The sequence below is a fragment of the Periplaneta americana genome, chromosome 7 (assembly GCF_040183065.1).
Source record: "Periplaneta americana isolate PAMFEO1 chromosome 7, P.americana_PAMFEO1_priV1, whole genome shotgun sequence".
Lineage (NCBI taxonomy): Eukaryota > Metazoa > Arthropoda > Insecta > Blattodea > Blattidae > Periplaneta > Periplaneta americana.
Window position 1 is genome coordinate 5630199 of NC_091123.1, and position 18090 is coordinate 5648288.

Genomic DNA, 18090 nt, shown 5'->3' on the forward strand with positions numbered 1-18090 from the left:
ATGTCCTTGCTAGCGTCAGTCACACAAACTTACGGCCGCTGTTGCTAGCAGTGAAATAAACAGTACAGAGTACAGTGTGTTTCAGAAATATGTTACATTTCCTACAGAACAAAAAGCTTATATTACTGAAGTTTATTTTCGCACAAGTATGGCGTGTAGCATAACTGAATTTATCTGTGTGGACTGAGCACAAGTGAAGATTAGAGTTACCGAAAGTACGGTACCCTATAATATGGTGCGGTACTTAACAGCATTATTTAAACAAGAGTTTTGTTTTACTATTTGTAGGTATGAAGGACGATGATGGAAACTGGAATTACAGTATAACCGAATGTGAACAACAGTTTTCCTTTTTTTCCCCACAATTTCCTGATTATATCATTACGGAATATTTTCCTAGAAATGTCAATCTGGTAGATAAATTTAGAGCAACAGAGTGTACAGAAAGGAAGAAAAGTGTAAGATGGCCAACAAAGGTGACAGAAGATGCTGTAGAAGATGCTAGAGAAAGGATGCAGCGAGGTCCTAATAAGTCGGTCAAGAAGTTAGCTGTAGAAACTGGGGTTTCTTACGGAAGTGCTCAGGAATAAATTAGGTTAGTAATATGCTGAATAAAGTAGGCATTCACATAATGTGTATAACCGCCTGAAGACTTGAGTTTGTGAAAAAAAATTGTTACTATTCTACTGTTTTTTGATAAAATACTGTAAAGTCATGACCAAATTGAAAATCGTAATACTATATTTCCCTGTAACATAAATGGAAACACTACTTTTCTCTCCTCCTATAACTAGTAAAATGATTTGTTTACATATTGCACTAGCAACTCCAAACTCCTGTAATGGAAGGGGGTAACAGTGTTTCCGAGTACAGCCAGGTTAATGTTAAAAATGTTAGTAAAAATAAAGTGATGTCCCTGTATAATTAACCACCCTGAAACCGAAAATAGCTTTTTCGAAAATTTTGTTTGTATGTCTGTCTGTCTGGATGTTTGTTACCTTTTCACGCAATAATGGCTTAACCGATTTATATGAAAATTGGAATATAAATTAAGTTCGTTGTAACTTAGATTTTAGGATATATAGCATTCAAAATACTTTATTTAAAAGAGGGGTTATACGGGGGGTTGAATTAAATCGAAATATCTCCCTTATTATTAATTTTCATGAAAAATTGTTACATAACAAAAGTTTCTTTAAAAATGATTTCCGATAAGTTTTATTCTATACAAAATTTTGATACGACTGATATTTAATGAGATAAATGGGTTTTAAAATGAAGATAACGCCATCTAAGGCGCTGTAATGAAATAAAAACAAGTGACTTCGTCTATAAGGGGCCTTGGTCAACAACAATCGAAATCGAAAGCTATTAAACATAGCCTACAGAGAATGTTCCTGTGTTTATATGAAGTAACATTGAAAGCTAATTAATTACTAAATGATATGTCAATCTTCATTAAACTATGGTTGCATGTAATAACAATTAAGAAACATGTTAAAGGAATTGTCATTGCACTAAATGAGTGTCTTTGGACCAAAATGATCGCATTTTAATTATTTAAATACAATTTAAATTAAGTAACATACTAAACGATTTATCCTTCTATCAAACACGAATGTGCCCTGGATCAAACGTCCTATTTTAATTATGTAATTACTTTATGTTTATTTCTAACGGGTGCAGCGGAGGGCACGGGTACGGCTGGTACAGAATAATATTATGTACAAAAATATACGAAAGAAATCTTATTTTGGCAACAAATTTGAAATCAACTGTTAAAAGAAACATCAAATGGTTATTTAACACGTCATGGATTTCTGATTTTTTAACAAGAATGACAACATTGTTTTCTTCATTTTCACAACATACTTAGTTTTCTGGAAAGTGAAGAGTGTCTTATATCGGCATCAAACAGCAAAAGGAGTTGACCGTTTCTTGGTAACTGTCAATCATTATAATACACGTTTTTTTTTTCTGCGTATAGGGCGAAGCGATTCAACATTGCCATAAGAAACCTATGTATAAAAACAATGAAGAAATAACTTACTCAGTGGGCCATGTTTAGAAATTAGCAGGCTTTGACAATTTGTAAAACAAGAGAACATCAGCTTTAACTTAGTAACCATATATGATGTTCTTCTATTTTACAAATTTATTTATTACTAGCCGTACCCGTGCGCTCCGCTGCACCCGTTAGAAATAAATATAAAGTAATTACATAATTAAAATAGGGCATTTGATCCAGAGAACATTCGTGTTTCATATAAGGATAAATCGTTTATTATGTTACTTAATTTAAATTGTATTTGCATAATTAAAATGCGATCATTTTGATCCAGAGACCACTCATTTGGTCACAAAAATTATTTTAGGAAATACAGGAAACGAATGTACAAGAATAGCCTATCAAGTTTTCTGTGCATAAGAAGCTATTTTAATCTTACCTGTCCTCGATTTACTCAGAAGTTACTGTAATAATATTATGCATTATGTCCATCTAGAGAAACTACACTTTCCAATGGTGAATTAATAATTAAGTATACAAATCGGTCAATTTAGCTTCCGATATTACTTCATACAAACACAGAAACATTATCTGTAGGCTATCTTTCATAGCTTTCGATTGTTGCTGTCCAAGGCTCCTTATAGACGAAGTCATTTGTTTTTTAATTCATTACACGGCCTTAGATGGCAGTTATTTTAATTTTAAAACTCATTTATCTCATTAAATATCAGTCCTATCAAAATTTTTTAAGGAATAAAACTTATCGGAAATTATTTTCAAAGAAACGTTTGTTATGTAACATTTTTAACAAAAATCAATAATAAGCGAGATATTTCGATTTATTTAATTCAGGCCCCCTTATAACCCCCCTTTTAAATAATGTATTTTGAATGCCATATAGCCTAAAATCTAAATTATAACGAACTTAATTTATATTCCAATTTTCATCGAAATCCGTTCAGCCATTATCTCGTGAAAATGTAACAAACATACAGACAGACAGACAAACATACATACAAACAAAAATTTCAAAAAAGCGATTTTCGGTTTCAGGGTGGTTAATTATATATGTTAGGACCAATTATTTTTGGAAAATCGAAAATTACCAGAAAATTTTCGGCTACAGATTTATTATTAGCATAGATTCTTTTGTTAAGTTTATTTATACACTCTTTAACATCTGTGGTCTTTATTTATTTACTTATTTGGCTGTTTTCATAGTTATTCATGTGTGATTTACAATAAACCAATTCAATGCTCCAATAATTACAGTAGCTCCATGTAGGTTAAGGTAAAACACTAGAATATTATAAATGAATAAAGTAAAATTAAAAAACTAAATTATCGAATGGAATATTACAATAACAAACTATTAATATTTGGACATACAGACAAAAGGATAATAGTTATCACAAAAAATAAAAGAGAAGCGAAGGTTAAAAAAACTAATCAATTAATGAACATTAATGATTTTTAGATTTGATTCTTAATGAACATTTAACACGGGACAAGCATATTTTGGCTGTTTGTAATAAAAATTACTCCAATTTCTGGTATTTTGAAAAGGCTTAAAAGATCTTCGCCTATATCTTGTCTCTTGAATGTATAATATACTTTTAACCATTCTCATTTAATGTATGTCATTTATTTGGGGATATAACAAGAAAACTGCTTTGAGAACTTTATAAAAATTAGGCCCATTCAAAATAGAGCTTTAAGAAATCTATTAGATTTTCAATATTTGACTCCAGTTAAATATCTATATCAATTTTCTTTCGTTCTACCAGTTGAATTAATTATCAAAGTAGGGGCTGCTATTTCCATGTACAAAGTTAATACATAGTAATATATTTCAGTTTAATAAAGATATATTTATCTAACAAGACAAGAAGAAAAAAAATGTTTTTCTCGGCATGGCTCAGTAACTTACAGAGCAAAAGACATAAAATAATTTTTAATCAACTTCCTTTAGAATACGTGGTTTTACCAAATTTCGTGTGTTTTAAGAAATGTTTAAAAATACGATTTAGGGAAGACGATTTTATGGTTTCAAACTTTTTCTTCTTTCTGCCCAAAACTTTATGTTACCTTACTGTTTGTTCTTATTTGCTTTCTTTCTTTAATTCTTGAGATATTGTATGTTTTCCACAGACTAGTTTTATGACTTTTGAAATTACATTGTGCAACATATGTATGTGTTTTTGTATAGCCCGATGGGGTACACTCAAATAAAAAAAAAAAACATACTTATAATTATAATGACAAGAACTATAGCTTGAAATTTAAGAAATTAGCACACAAAAATAATAATTATTGCAATCACATATGCCTATCAATAATAATAAACTTTAGCAATATTAGTAATCTTCCTCAAAATACAAGAGGGAAATTGTCAAAGCCTGCTAATTCCTAAACATGGCCCACTGATTAAGTTATTCCTTCATTGTTTTTATACATAGGTTTCCCATGGCAACGTTAAATCCCTATTGTATTGTATTGTATTTATTAACATTCCATGGTATTCATACATGCTTACAGCTAGAATATGGAACAAGTCAAAAAACTTAATACTATTATAAAGTCTTAATTTATAGTCACAGTCTAGGTGAAATATATACAGACGAGATTTACAATATAGTCTACTAGTACAACACACAGTTTTAGTATCAATTTCATGAAGTGTTATTGAATGTCATGAATTCACTTACAGAATAGAAGGCGTGAGAAATTAGGTACTTCTTTAATTTGCCCCTAAATAATTTTATGTTTTGAGTTTCATTTTTTATATCGATAGGGAGGCTATTATAAATTTTTACTGCCATATAACGCACTCCTTTTTGATAGCACGATAGACTTGCCGATGGAGTATGAAAGTCATTTTTTGACGTGTATTTATGCTATGAACTGTTGAATTAGTTACAAAGTTTTCACGATTACATACGAGGAAGATTATTAATGAAAAGATATACTGACAAGCCATGGGCATTATTTGTAGTTTTTTGAAAATAGTCCTACACGATTTCCTACATTTGGCACCTACTATTATTCTAATTACTCTTTTTTGTAATAGAAATATATTGTTACTATCTGTGGAATTTCCCCAGAATATTATTCCAAAACTCATTACCGAGTTGAAGTATGCAAAGTATATTGTTTTTAAGGTATTGATATTTACTATCTTTTGCATAGATCTAATAGCAAAACAAGCTGAATTTAGTTTGGGGGTAATTTCTTTAATATGATTTTTCCAGTTTAACACATTATCGATTTTTAAGCCAAGAAATTTGGTTGTTGTTGTTTCTAATAGGGATCTATTGTTAATTATTGCGCTAGAAATTTGCGATGTTGAATTTGGACAGGATTTAAATTGAATTATGTTAGTTTTGTTACAATTTAATACTAATTTATTGACTGAGAACCAGTCACATATTTTGAAGAGAATTTCCTCTGTTGAAGATTGGAATGTGTTGGAGTTATTGGCTGTAATTACTATACTTGTGTCATCTGCAAATAATATGGGATGACCTACATCTTTTATATGTCTTAATCCAGAAAAATACACGATAGAACAATTTAAAACTGATGTAATACAGTGCTCAGGTAGAATCCTAGGATGATATTGAACGTGAAACATATTCTCAAAGCCGTCACTTATGTTACCGGCATTCTGACGTGGTGGTGCCTTTCTTGCGGTAGAATACTCGTATTAACAGTAACATAGAAGGTGTTTACTACTTACACTACATCCACTACATGACAGAGCGCATTCTAGGTTTTCTCTGGCATATTTTACAGCACGACACTCAAACAAACAGACACAGAAAATGTTGCGGTGCCTGAAAACAGGTGCGGAGGGCAGGTCAGGTCCAAACACACCCACCCACCTGTAACATGCTGGGCTCCGGGTGACATCGCCGCCACTCCGGACCATCGCCGCTGCTTCCCCCCAAAAACAACACCGAGGCCTGAGGCCAGACCCCAACGAGCAGGCTGTGACGTCAAGAGAATCCGGTTCGCCCGTCGGCCTCCAGCAAGACACTGAACTGCCGACCGGCCGGGCGAACAGCGGAGGTGGGGTGCAGCCCCCCGCCCCCTGCCCCGCCAGCGAGGCCTATTGATCGCTAGTGCATCCACGGTGCGCTCGGCGCGCTGCGCTGTGTTGGGTTCGAAGCCAACTACCGACACATCACGCCCTACAGGACCGCGGGGCGCCAAAATTGAAATCGTAATATCTTTGCAATAGTATGTTGTTAAGGGGATGTGGTCGATATATCTACTAACTGTAGTAACTTTCGAAGAACATCACTTTTGTTGACGTCGTACAAAATTTTGTCCAATATTCTGTTGAGAAGATTAACTCCGTATGTAGATGAAATTATTGGGGATCATCAATGTGGTTTTAGGCGTAATAGATCAACTATTGACCAGATATTTTGTATTCGACAGATAATGGAGAAAAAATGACAGTATAAGGGCACAGTGCATCAGTTATTCATAGATTTCAAAAAGGCGTATGACTCGGCTAAGAGAGAAGTTTTATATGATATTCTTATTGAATTTGATATTCCCAAGAAACTAGTTCGATTAATTAAAATGTGTCTCAGTGAAACGTACAGCAGAGTTCGTATAGGTCAGTTTCTGTCAGATGCGTTTCCAATTCACTGTGGGCTAAAGCAAGGAGATGCACTATCACCTTTACTTTTTAACTTTGCTCTAGAGTATGCCATTAGGAAAGTCCAGGGTAACAGAGAGGGTTTGGAATTGAACGGGTTACATCAGCTGCTTGTCTATGCGGATGACGTGAGTATGTTAGGAGAAAATCCACAAACGATTAGGGAAAATAAGGGAATTTTACTGGAAGCAAGTAAACAGATAGGTTTGGAAGTAAATTCCGAAAAGACAAAGTATATGATTATGTCTCGTGACCAGAATATTGTACGAAATGAAAATATAACAATTGGAAATTTATCCTTCGAAGAGGAAGAGAAGTTCAAATATCTTGGAGCAACAGTAACAAATATAAATGATACTCGGGAGGAAATTAAACATACAATAAATATGGGAAATGCCTGTTATTATTCGGTTGAGAAGCTTTTATCATCCAGTCTGCTGTCAAAAAATCTGAAAGTTAGAATTTATAAAACATTTATATTACCGGTTGTTCTATATGGTTGTGAAGCTTGAACTCTCACTTTGAGAGAGGAACAGAGATTAAGGTTGTTTGAGAATAAGGTTCTTAGGAAAATATTTGGGGCTAAGAAGGATGAAGTTACAGGAGAATGGAGAAAGTTACACAACGCAGAACTGCACGCATTGTATTCTTCACCTGACATAATTAGGAACATTAAATCCAGATGTTTGAGATGGGCAGGGCATGTAGCACGTATGGGCGAATCCAGAAATGCATATAGAGTGTTAGTTGGGAGGCCGGAGGGAAAAAGACCTTTAGAGAGGCCGAGACGAAGATGGGAAGATAATATTAAAATGGATTTGAGAGAGGTGGGATATGATGGTAGAGACTGGATTTATCTTGCTCAGGATAGGGACCGATGGCGGGCTTATGTGAGGGCGGCAATGAACCTCCGGATTCCTCAAAAGCCAGTAAGTAAGTAAGTAAGTAGGTAAGTAAGTAAGTAATTATGTCAGGTGAAGAATACAATGCATGCAGTTCTGTGTTGTGTAACTTTCTCCATTCTCCTCTAACTTCATCCCTCTTAACACCAAATATTTTCCTAAGCACCTTATTCTCAAATACCCTTAACCTGTGTTCCTCTCTCAAAGTGAGAGTCCAAGTTTCACAACCATATAGAACAACCGGTAATATAACTGTTTTATAAATTCTAATTTTCGGAATTTTTGACAACAGACAGGATGATAAAAGCTTCTCAACCGTATAATAACAGTCATTTCCTATATTTATTCTGTGTTTAATTTCCTCCCGATTATCATTTATATTTGTAACTGTTGCTTCCAGGTATTTGAAGTTTTCCACCTCTTCAAAGGATAAATTATCCCATTCCGAGGCTCATTTGAAGGTTTCGTAACAAGCTGTTTTTTACGGTGATGGGTTGGTAGCCCTTCGCCCAACTCCCAAGCCGGAGGACCACCTCTCATCGGCTGTCCGCGACTGCTTATTCAATATATTCGCAGCTACCCTCCATATCTGGAGGCCGTCTCCTCTATCCGCAACCTGAGGACGCGCCATGCCGTGGTGATAGGGACCCACAATACAAAACAAGGATAGCAATAGCAAAGGAAGCTTTTAATAGAAAAAGGGCCATCTTCTGCGGACCTCTGGAGAAAGAACTAAGGAAGAGACTAGTGAAGTGCTCTGTGTGGAGTGTGGCATAGTATAGGACAGAAAAATGGGCATTAGACGAAATGAAGAGAAACGAATAGAAGCATTTGAAAAGTGGATTTTTTATTTTTGTAGAAGGCGAGGGAAAAAAGAACTTTGGGAAGGCCGAGACATACATGGGAGGATAATATTAAAATGGATTTGAGAGAAGTGGGATATGATAGAGACTGGATTGATCTTGCACAGGATAGGGACAGATGGCGGGCCTATGTGAGGGCGACAATGAACCTGCGGGTTCCTTAAAAGCCATTTGTAAGTAAGTATTTTACGACGCTTTATCAACATCCTGAAATGTGGATATGGAGAAGAATGAAGCGTGTGAAGTGGGCAGACAGAATAAGAAATAAGCTGTGTTGGAAGGAGTGGGTGAAGAAAGAATGAAGCTGAAACTGATCAGGAAGAGAAAAAGGAATTGGTTTGATCACTGGCTGAGAAGAAACTGTCTACTGAAGGATGCACTGGAAGGAATGGTGAACGGGAGAAGAGTTGAAGGGCACATGTGGATCATATGCGGTGATTAAGAGTAAGGCAGAAAATAGGAAAGATTGGAGAATGCTGGGTTTGCAGTGAAAGACCTGTCCATGGGCAGAACATTTAGTCTATGTATGTACTTAGTCCCGCGCCGTGGTCTAAGGCATCCTGCCTAGGACTCGTGTTACGGAATGCGCGCTGGTTCGAGTCCTCATGAGGGAAGAAATTTTCTTATGAAATTTCGGCCAGTGTATGGGACCGGTGCCCAGCCAGCATCGTGATGTACTTGGGGAGATACTATAGGTAGCGAAATCCGGTTACGCAAACCAGCTATAATTGCTAGGGGGCTTATTGTGCTAACACACGACACCTCCATTCTTGTTGGATGATCGTCCACCTCTGCTTCGGCATGTGGCCGTGAGGCCAGCAGCCGGCTGGTCGGTCTTGGCCCTTCGTGGGCTGTAGCGCCACGGATTATTATTATTATTATTATTATTATTATTATTATTATTATTATTATTACCTTATGTAATAGCATGTTAACAACCCGGCGCTGGTCTCTATATGATCATTTGCTCAATATCGAATTTGAACGACAATCACATCAAAATGGAAGGGATTACATGTTTGTCCTCTCTCTATCTGATTTTACAAAGTCTTGGCTATTACCTGCTAGAAGAATTTTCTTCGCACATTATTAAAGAATGGCTGGATGCTCACTTACTTTCTTTGAACGTTTCTAAAACAAAATTAATACCAATTTCATTAACATCACATGGCCTTGAACAACTAAAAATAAATAATAATAGCAGCATAACAATACATGATTGTAACTTACCTACTTGCTCATGTAACGCTTTGAGTATATCCTCACAAGTTAAATATTTAGGCATTATTATTGACCAACATTTAAACTGGGACAAGCATATCTCCTTCCTGTGTAACAGATTGCGTAAAACAATCCACAAATTTTCCATTCTACGCTCTTATTTACCTGTTTATGTTCTGCGTACTGTGTACTTAGCTCTGTTTCAATAAATAATTCAGTATGGTATTTTAGGTTGGGGAGGAATGGCAAAATCAACTCTCCATCCTTTAAATTTGCTCCAAAAAAGAATTATCAAAATTTGTCTAGATAAACCTTTTGATTACCCAACAAAATTAATTTTTCAGGAATTTGGTGTATCAAATCTAGAACAAATTTATAAACAAACATTGCTGATTTACTTCCATAAAAACCACAATAAATTTAAATTTGATCCTCACGAATACCACACGAGACAAAACTACAGTTTCTTTCTAAATACTCCCAAATGCCACACAACTGCAGAAATTTTGGACCCAAAATATATAATGCATTAATTAGAGCTTACCCTGAGCTAAGTACACTTAACACACAAAGATTTAAGAAACAAATCAGATTAATTATTTAATTGTTTAAGCTAATTGAGTTAAAAATTGATACTCTAATATTTATGTACTTTTGTATTTTCTATTTGTATATAGACCCTGTTATTACATGCTGTATTATTTTACCATTTATTAATGTTATTGTGCTCAATGAACTCTCTTAATTTTGTGATATATTTTGTATAACTGTTCTGAACTGCACCCGAGCACGAGCTTCTGCTCTTTCGGGCTGCAATGCCTAATGTAGCTCAAGTGTAAAGTATTAAATAAATACTCGTAGATAAAAAAAAAACAATACACGTACTCTGTAGAGAGAATATTTGTCAGACCAGTAGCTTTATGAAGGAATAATTGCTGTCATTCCTTCGTAAAATCAAGGGATTTCTAATCCCATTCGAGATTCGAGTTCATTACTTCCTTTTAAAAGTTCCTAAACCTTTCCGTGAATGCAGGTATTTCGACAGGCAACTTATGCCTTCCTAAAATAAAACCAAAACATGTACTTTGCAGTACAAAAGCCAGTTGAAAATAAATAGGGCCGGAAATGTTAAGCAGATATGGATACTTTTTATTTTGTTATAATATTATGATACATAAAAAAGCTCGATTTTCATCCTTCTCAAATGGTATAACAGGAGCAATCAAATGTTGTGGTAGTCTCGGCAAAGTGCCGGGTTTCTCACCACATGAACTATCAGTATGTTTAGTGAGGATCACGTAAGAGCAGTTCCTAAAAGGCTAATTTGGCGTCTCTTCAGTGTTGCCAACTAATACCAGATATTACCAAAGAGGGTGAAATCACAATGACATGTACAATAATAATAATAATAATAATAATAATAATAATAATAATAATATTATTATTAATGAGAATATACTACTACTACAACTACTACTACTAATAATAATAATAATAATATTAATAATAAAATCGTCAACTGTTATATTATAAAAAAACCCAAACACTTCTGCACATAAAAATTCACCAGTGTTAAAAATGTGTTCCAATTTCAATTAAATATGTAAAACATGGGATCTAGATTTCAGCATTTCTTACATGACATATAAACATTCTCTTATTAATATATTGAAGGTAGATGATTTTAAATAATATTGCTACCTATTTGTTACTCTGTAATTTGCCAAAAATAGCTACATTTTACATTTTTGGCTATGATATCTCTACTTATCTATTTTTCATTTATTTTTACTTTGTATTTTTCATTTATATCTATATCTGTGTCTTTTATTTGGATAGTATCTATTTGTCTGTTCTTTTTTTTTTTAATTTTTTATTTTTTATTTGTATTTACACTTGTATCTTGCATTTGTATGTTTCATCTCTTTTTTCATGTCATATGCAATTCTATGTTTTAAGCAAATGTCTGTAGGTATTGTCTATTGTAACTGGGGCTTTGCCCTGTTAAATAAATAAATGAATAAATGAATGAATGAATGAATGAATGAATGAATGAATGAATAAATAAATAAATAAATAAATAAATAAATAAATAAATAAATAAATAAAATGTTATACAACCGTTTTCCTCGTAATACTTCTGAACTAATCATACATTTAATATTCTCATCATATTAGCAACAAAAACATACGTCCTCTCATCTCACTTGAACTTTCGTTTTTGTAGAGGTACATGGTTTCGAGAGAGACATTGCGACGATACGCTACTCGCTGGTCAGAGACAAATACAAACGGAACGGAGTTTGACTCCAGTGAGTGAGAGGGTGGGGTTTGGGGGAGGTATGAAGCAAGAGAAATGCATAGCTATCATTGCGAGCCACAATGTGCTCGCGAGTCACATTTTCGCCACGGCTGGAGTAGGTCATCGAAATATTAGGTCTCCAGTTAATAAAACATACCAAAGGAACAAACAATGGATAGAGGCAATCGTCAGGAGATATCTTGAATACAAAGACAGGAATGATATAAAACGCTAACTTCGTGCAATATCTTATCACTTAAAAATGAAGAGGAAGATCAAGATCAAGAGATGGAGTAAAAAATTCATTGTAAATTGAAGATTTTTGTGTTTATACATTAGAAATTATGACCTCATGTAAAGGACATTTTTGTCCACACCTGTGGAGTAACGGTCAGCGCGTCTGGCTGAGAAACCAGGTGGCCCGGATTCGAATCCCGGCCGGGGCAAGTTACCTGGTTGAGGTTTTTTCCGGGGTTTTCCCTCAACCCAATACGGGCAAATGCTGGGTAACTTTCGGTGCTGGATCCCGGACTCATTTCACCGGCATTATCACCTTCATATCATTCAGACGCTAAATAGCCTAGATGTTGATACAGCGTCGCAAAATAACCCAATAAAATATAGGACATTTTACATTTGTGGACATTTAATTTTATGGACATTGTATTTGTGTACATTTAATTTTTATGGATATTTACGTTTGGACATTTTGCTAGTGGACATTTTAACCTCAACCATAAGACATCATTCATGAGGAAACTAAGTCAGAAGATAATGAGGTACGGTGGCCAAGATTTATTAAGGGAATCTGGCCGATACATCACGTCCTTCTAGTTAGCAGAGAAGCCAAAATTAAAACGAATTTTCGACAATTGTTTGTCAGTAATGGGACAAAGCTGTACTAAATTTTTATACATTCTTTTACAACGACGGGTAGCAACACAACGAACTCACCTCGGCCATAATATCTAGTGTTGTGGAATTTAATCGATTAATCGATCAATTTCTGTTGTAAGATTAATCGATCAAAATATTAAATCGAATATAATCGAGTCGATTAAAATTAATCGGTTGTAGTTGATACTAGTTTATTATTTTGTTAATACAAACTCATACTAAAAATTCCGACAATATTTCTCTCTCGGAAATTGCTTACTCAAAAGCTCAACAGTACTGTTATTTTCTAACTGCAAAGCAGGTAGCGTAGGGAAAATCTTTGCACAAATACTTCAGAAAGAGAAGGAGATATAAGGCCAGTGACCTAGTCTACCTCTATTCAATGAAACACAATGCGGAACTCTTATTAAGTTTTATGGTTTTCCAAGAAAACTTCCACCTTGTTGTCAGCTCATCTTCCTAGCATATGAAATACATACTTTTCTGGGATTCGTCCTCCTCATCCCTTATAAAATTGTCCTGTCTACACCGTGATATTATATTAGTCATACAGAGAATGAAATTTTTGACCGTAAAAAAAAATGCTGCTTGAAAGCGACATCATACAAGAAGCAAAATTTGATTTGTTATATTGAATTATTTCATCGTCACAATTTTACTGCTTGTTTGTTAAAATGTGTATATGATAAAGTTATGCAATTTGTGTTCTTATGTTCTGTGTGTTCTTGGAAAATATAGGCTAATTTCAATTAATGCTCCGCCATAAATGTTGTAACTAAAATCTTGTGCATCCCTCGGGTTTATCGTACGGCTCGTCCTCCCTCCACACGTTACCTGCACTTTGTTTACGTTTTCACTGTGCCTAAACGAGACGCTCTACTGTATGTTATTATTTATTATTTACTTTATTGCTAGTAAGTTTGAAATGAATACAAGTTAATAAATACAATGAAAGATAAACTAGCCCACTCCTGAATGAGTAAGACTCGTGCTCAGGAGGGGATTCCAATACAGACAAAAATAAAATTAAAATTGAGAGTGAATACAGATTAAATAGTGTTTAATATGTTTAAACCCAAACTATAAATCTAATACAATTTTTTTAAATTAATTTGGAGAGGATTCGTGGTTAAAATAATATTGGAATAAAATTTGTTTAATAATCTGGGGCCTTGACTCATGCTATGATAAAAAGCTGCATTGGTTTTACATTTTGGTTCACACAAACGCAGTCAATTCATATTTTTAGTTCTATATTTATGTATATACCTTTCAAAGTTATTAAGATTTCTATGAAAATATTTTAATAAAATAAAATAATACATTTGTTTAATTTTGAAAACTTTGAAGTGTTTAAACAACAATTCAGTTGGGTAATCTTTCTGCTTTTTTTAAACAAATTTTTAATCCTTTTTTCTGTAGTAAAATTAACGGATAAAGATTGGATTTATAAGTTCCACCCCAACCTATAATACCATACATAAATATAGAATGAAATAATGCTAAATAAATTATACGTAAACAGTTAATTGACAAAATATTTCTTAGAACAACAAAGTAACAATGTTTTACGTAATTTATTGCAAATATAATGAATATGATTATTCCATTTTAAATTATTATCAATAATTATACCTAAATATTTAATCCCATTAACTTCATTAATAACTGAACAATTGCAATTTATATCGGAACAATCAGAATTATGCATTTTAATTTGTAGTATAGATGAAATTGATTTATTACCTTTATTATTTAAACAAAATGGGATAGCTATTGCTTTTATCTTTATTAATTACAAGTGAATTTAAATCGAACCATTTGTTTTATTAATTTTAAGCCGCAATTTGCATTATAATAATCATCAGTCCAAGTTTTTCCACTAAAAACTAAAACAGTATCATCAGCATACGAATATAAATCACCTTCATATTCTTTAAGATCTATCATTAAAAGGTCATAAATATATCGGTCCCAGGACTGGTCCTTGCGGAACACCTATTTAATTTCAATAAATTTACTTAATACATTATCAATTTTAGTAGGTTTAACTCTATCATTTAAATAAGATTTTAATAAATTAAAATAATTATTTTTAATTCCAATACAATTTAATTTCTGTAATGATAAATGATGACTTACAGTATGTATGTATGTATGTATGTATGTATGTATGTATGTATGCATGTATGTATGCATGTATGTATGCATGTATGTACTGTTCTCCAACCAGGAGATCAACAGTGAAAGGAATGTGCTTACTATGGCGACATCTATTGGAGCGAAGTAGATATATAATATTATCGTTATAACGTCAGTTTAAAAACCATGCGCTCTCCTGCATTTGTTATTTCCTGTATGGAGAGATTAAAAGACCAGGAGATTAACAGTGATCTAATTTTGTAACTAGGGTAGTATAAACATGTGTGTATCAATGTTATTGTTTGTGCTGTGACAGCGAGCCAATAGAGATACGAGTACCCACGTGTGTGACCTTATGACAGGAACATTCATTCACAGCATTACTCCCCTTCTTCTCATCCGGCAGAGACTTTCTCGTGATTGGAGCACAGTATGTATGTGATTTCCGGTGTTTTAATCATATACAAAAACTTACAGTTCGCTACGTCTCTCTAAGAAACCTGACACGTAGTGTAGTTGTTCTAAAAAAAGTTGAGAGTATCTGTCCGGAATGTAACACAGGACCCTCAAAGTGGAAGTGGCCCTGTGGCTTCACACACGACGCCTAGCAGGCAGTGATCTGCACAGATGGTAGCAATCAAACATCCACTACGACAACCAGACGTTCTCAACTGCTTGCATAGTATTTCACTATCTGTGATAAAACCACGGTCCACATAATGCATCTTATTGCCATGAAGGTTTAACGACGCATTAAGACATGGTCAGAGCAGCAGAGCCTAGTAACATCCATTATGATAGTCCAAAGTGACACAAATATAAACAACGCCATCTTACTGCAAGAGGGGACACGCAACAAGATCAGTTTTATGCTTAATTTTTTATTCCATATATCTTCACGTATTCATTAAAAATAATCCACTTCAGCAGAGAGTACTAAGACAAATTACGCTAAGCATTTCGTACCTGTACTAGGCTATCTAGACCTTATTGCTTCTCATATTCTTTCAGATTATTTCTTCTTTCCATCCATCCATCCTTCCATATATCCAACAGCTCACCATCCAATCCATCCACTCATTCACCCACCCACCCACCCATCCATCCATCCATCCATCCAACAGCTCACACATCCATTCACACTCATGCACCCACACATCCATCCATCCATCCATCCAACAGCTCATACATCCATTCACACTCATGCATCCACACATCCATCCATTCATCCATCCATCCATCCATCCATCCAACAGCTCATACATCCATTCACACTCATGCACCCACACATCCATCCATCCATCCATCCATCCATTCACTCATGCACCCACACATCCATCCATCCATCCATCCATCCATCCAACAGCTCATACATCCATTCACTCATGCACCCACACATCCATCCATCCATCCATCCATCCATCCATCCATCCATCCATCCAACAGCTCATACATCCATTCACACTCATGCACCCACACATCCATCCATCCATCCATTCACTCATGCACCCACACATCCATCCATCCATCCAACAGCTCATACATCCATTCACTCATGCACCCACACATCCATCCATCCATCCATCCATCCAACAGCTCATACATCCATTCACACTCATGCACCCACACATCCATCCATCCATCCATCCATCCATTCACTCATGCACCCACACATCCATCCATCCATCCATCCATCCATCCAACAGCTCATACATCCATTCACTCATGCACCCACACATCCATCCATCCATCCATCCATCCATCCAACAGCTCATACATCCATTCACACTCATGCACCCACACATCCATCCATCCATCCATCCATCCATCCATCCATCCATCCATTCACTCATGCACCCACACATCCATCCATCCATCCAACAGCTCATACATCCATTCACTCATGCACCCACACATCCATCCATCCATCCATCCATCCATCCATCCATCCAACAGCTCATACATCCATTCACACTCATGCACCCACACATCCATCCATCCATCCATCCATCCATCCATTCACTCATGCACCCACACATCCATCCATCCATCCATCCAACAGCTCATACATCCATTCACTCATGCACCCACACATCCATCCATCCATCCAACAGCTCATACATCCATTCACTCATGCACCCACACATCCATCCATCCATCCATCCATCCAACAGCTCATACATCCATTCACACTCATGCACCCACACATCCATCCATCCATCCATCCATCCATCCAACAGCTCATACATCCATTCACACTCATGCACCCACACATCCATCCATCCATCCATCCATCCATCCATCCATCCATCCAACAGCTCATACATCCATTCACACTCATGCACCCACACATCCATCCATCCATCCATCCATCCATCCAACAGCTCATACATCCATTCACACTCATGCACCCACACATCCATCCATCCAGTCGACCTGGTTGGCAAGTTGGTATAGCGCTGGCCTTCTATGCCCAAGGTTGCGGGTTCGATCCCGGGCCAGGTCGATGGCATTTAAGTGTGCTTAAATGTGACAGGCTCATGTCAGTAGATTTACTGGCATGTAAAAGAACTCCTGCGGGACAAAATTCCGGCACATCCGGCGACGCTGATATAACCTCTGCAGTTGCGAGCGTCGTTAAATAAAACATAACATTTTCCATCCATCCATCCATCCATCCAAAAACTCATACATCCATTCACACTCATGCACCCACACATCCATCCATCCATCCATCCATCCATCCAACAGCTTATACATCCATTCACACTCATGCACCCACAAATCCACACATCCATCCATACTCATGCACCCACACATCCATCCATCCATCCATCCATCCATCCATCCATCCATCCAACAGCTTATACAGCCATTCACACTCATGCACCCACACATCCATCCATCCATCCATCCATCCATCCATCCATCCATCAATCCACCCATCCAACAGCTTATACATCCATTCACACTCATGCACCCACACATCCATCCATCCATCCATCCATCCAACAGCTCAACCATCCATCCATCAGCTCAACCATCCAATCCATCCACCCATCCACCATCCATCCATCAAACAG

General features: G+C 35.7%; 1 protein-coding gene across 14 annotated transcripts in view; it reads right to left on the reverse strand.

Moving 5' to 3' along the window:
* The window catches only part of rdgB (retinal degeneration B), a 426224-nt gene that overhangs the window by 194628 nt on the left and 213506 nt on the right, over positions 1 to 18090 (reverse strand). The window contains exon 1 of one of the 14 annotated variants that reach the window (XM_069830167.1): positions 5893 to 6054. The exons of the other annotated variants lie outside the window; for them this stretch is intronic. The gene's annotated coding sequence lies outside the window, so the exon portion shown is untranslated. Of the gene's footprint in view, positions 1 to 5892; positions 6055 to 18090 lie in introns of those variants that run through there. 14 annotated transcript variants of the gene reach the window in all.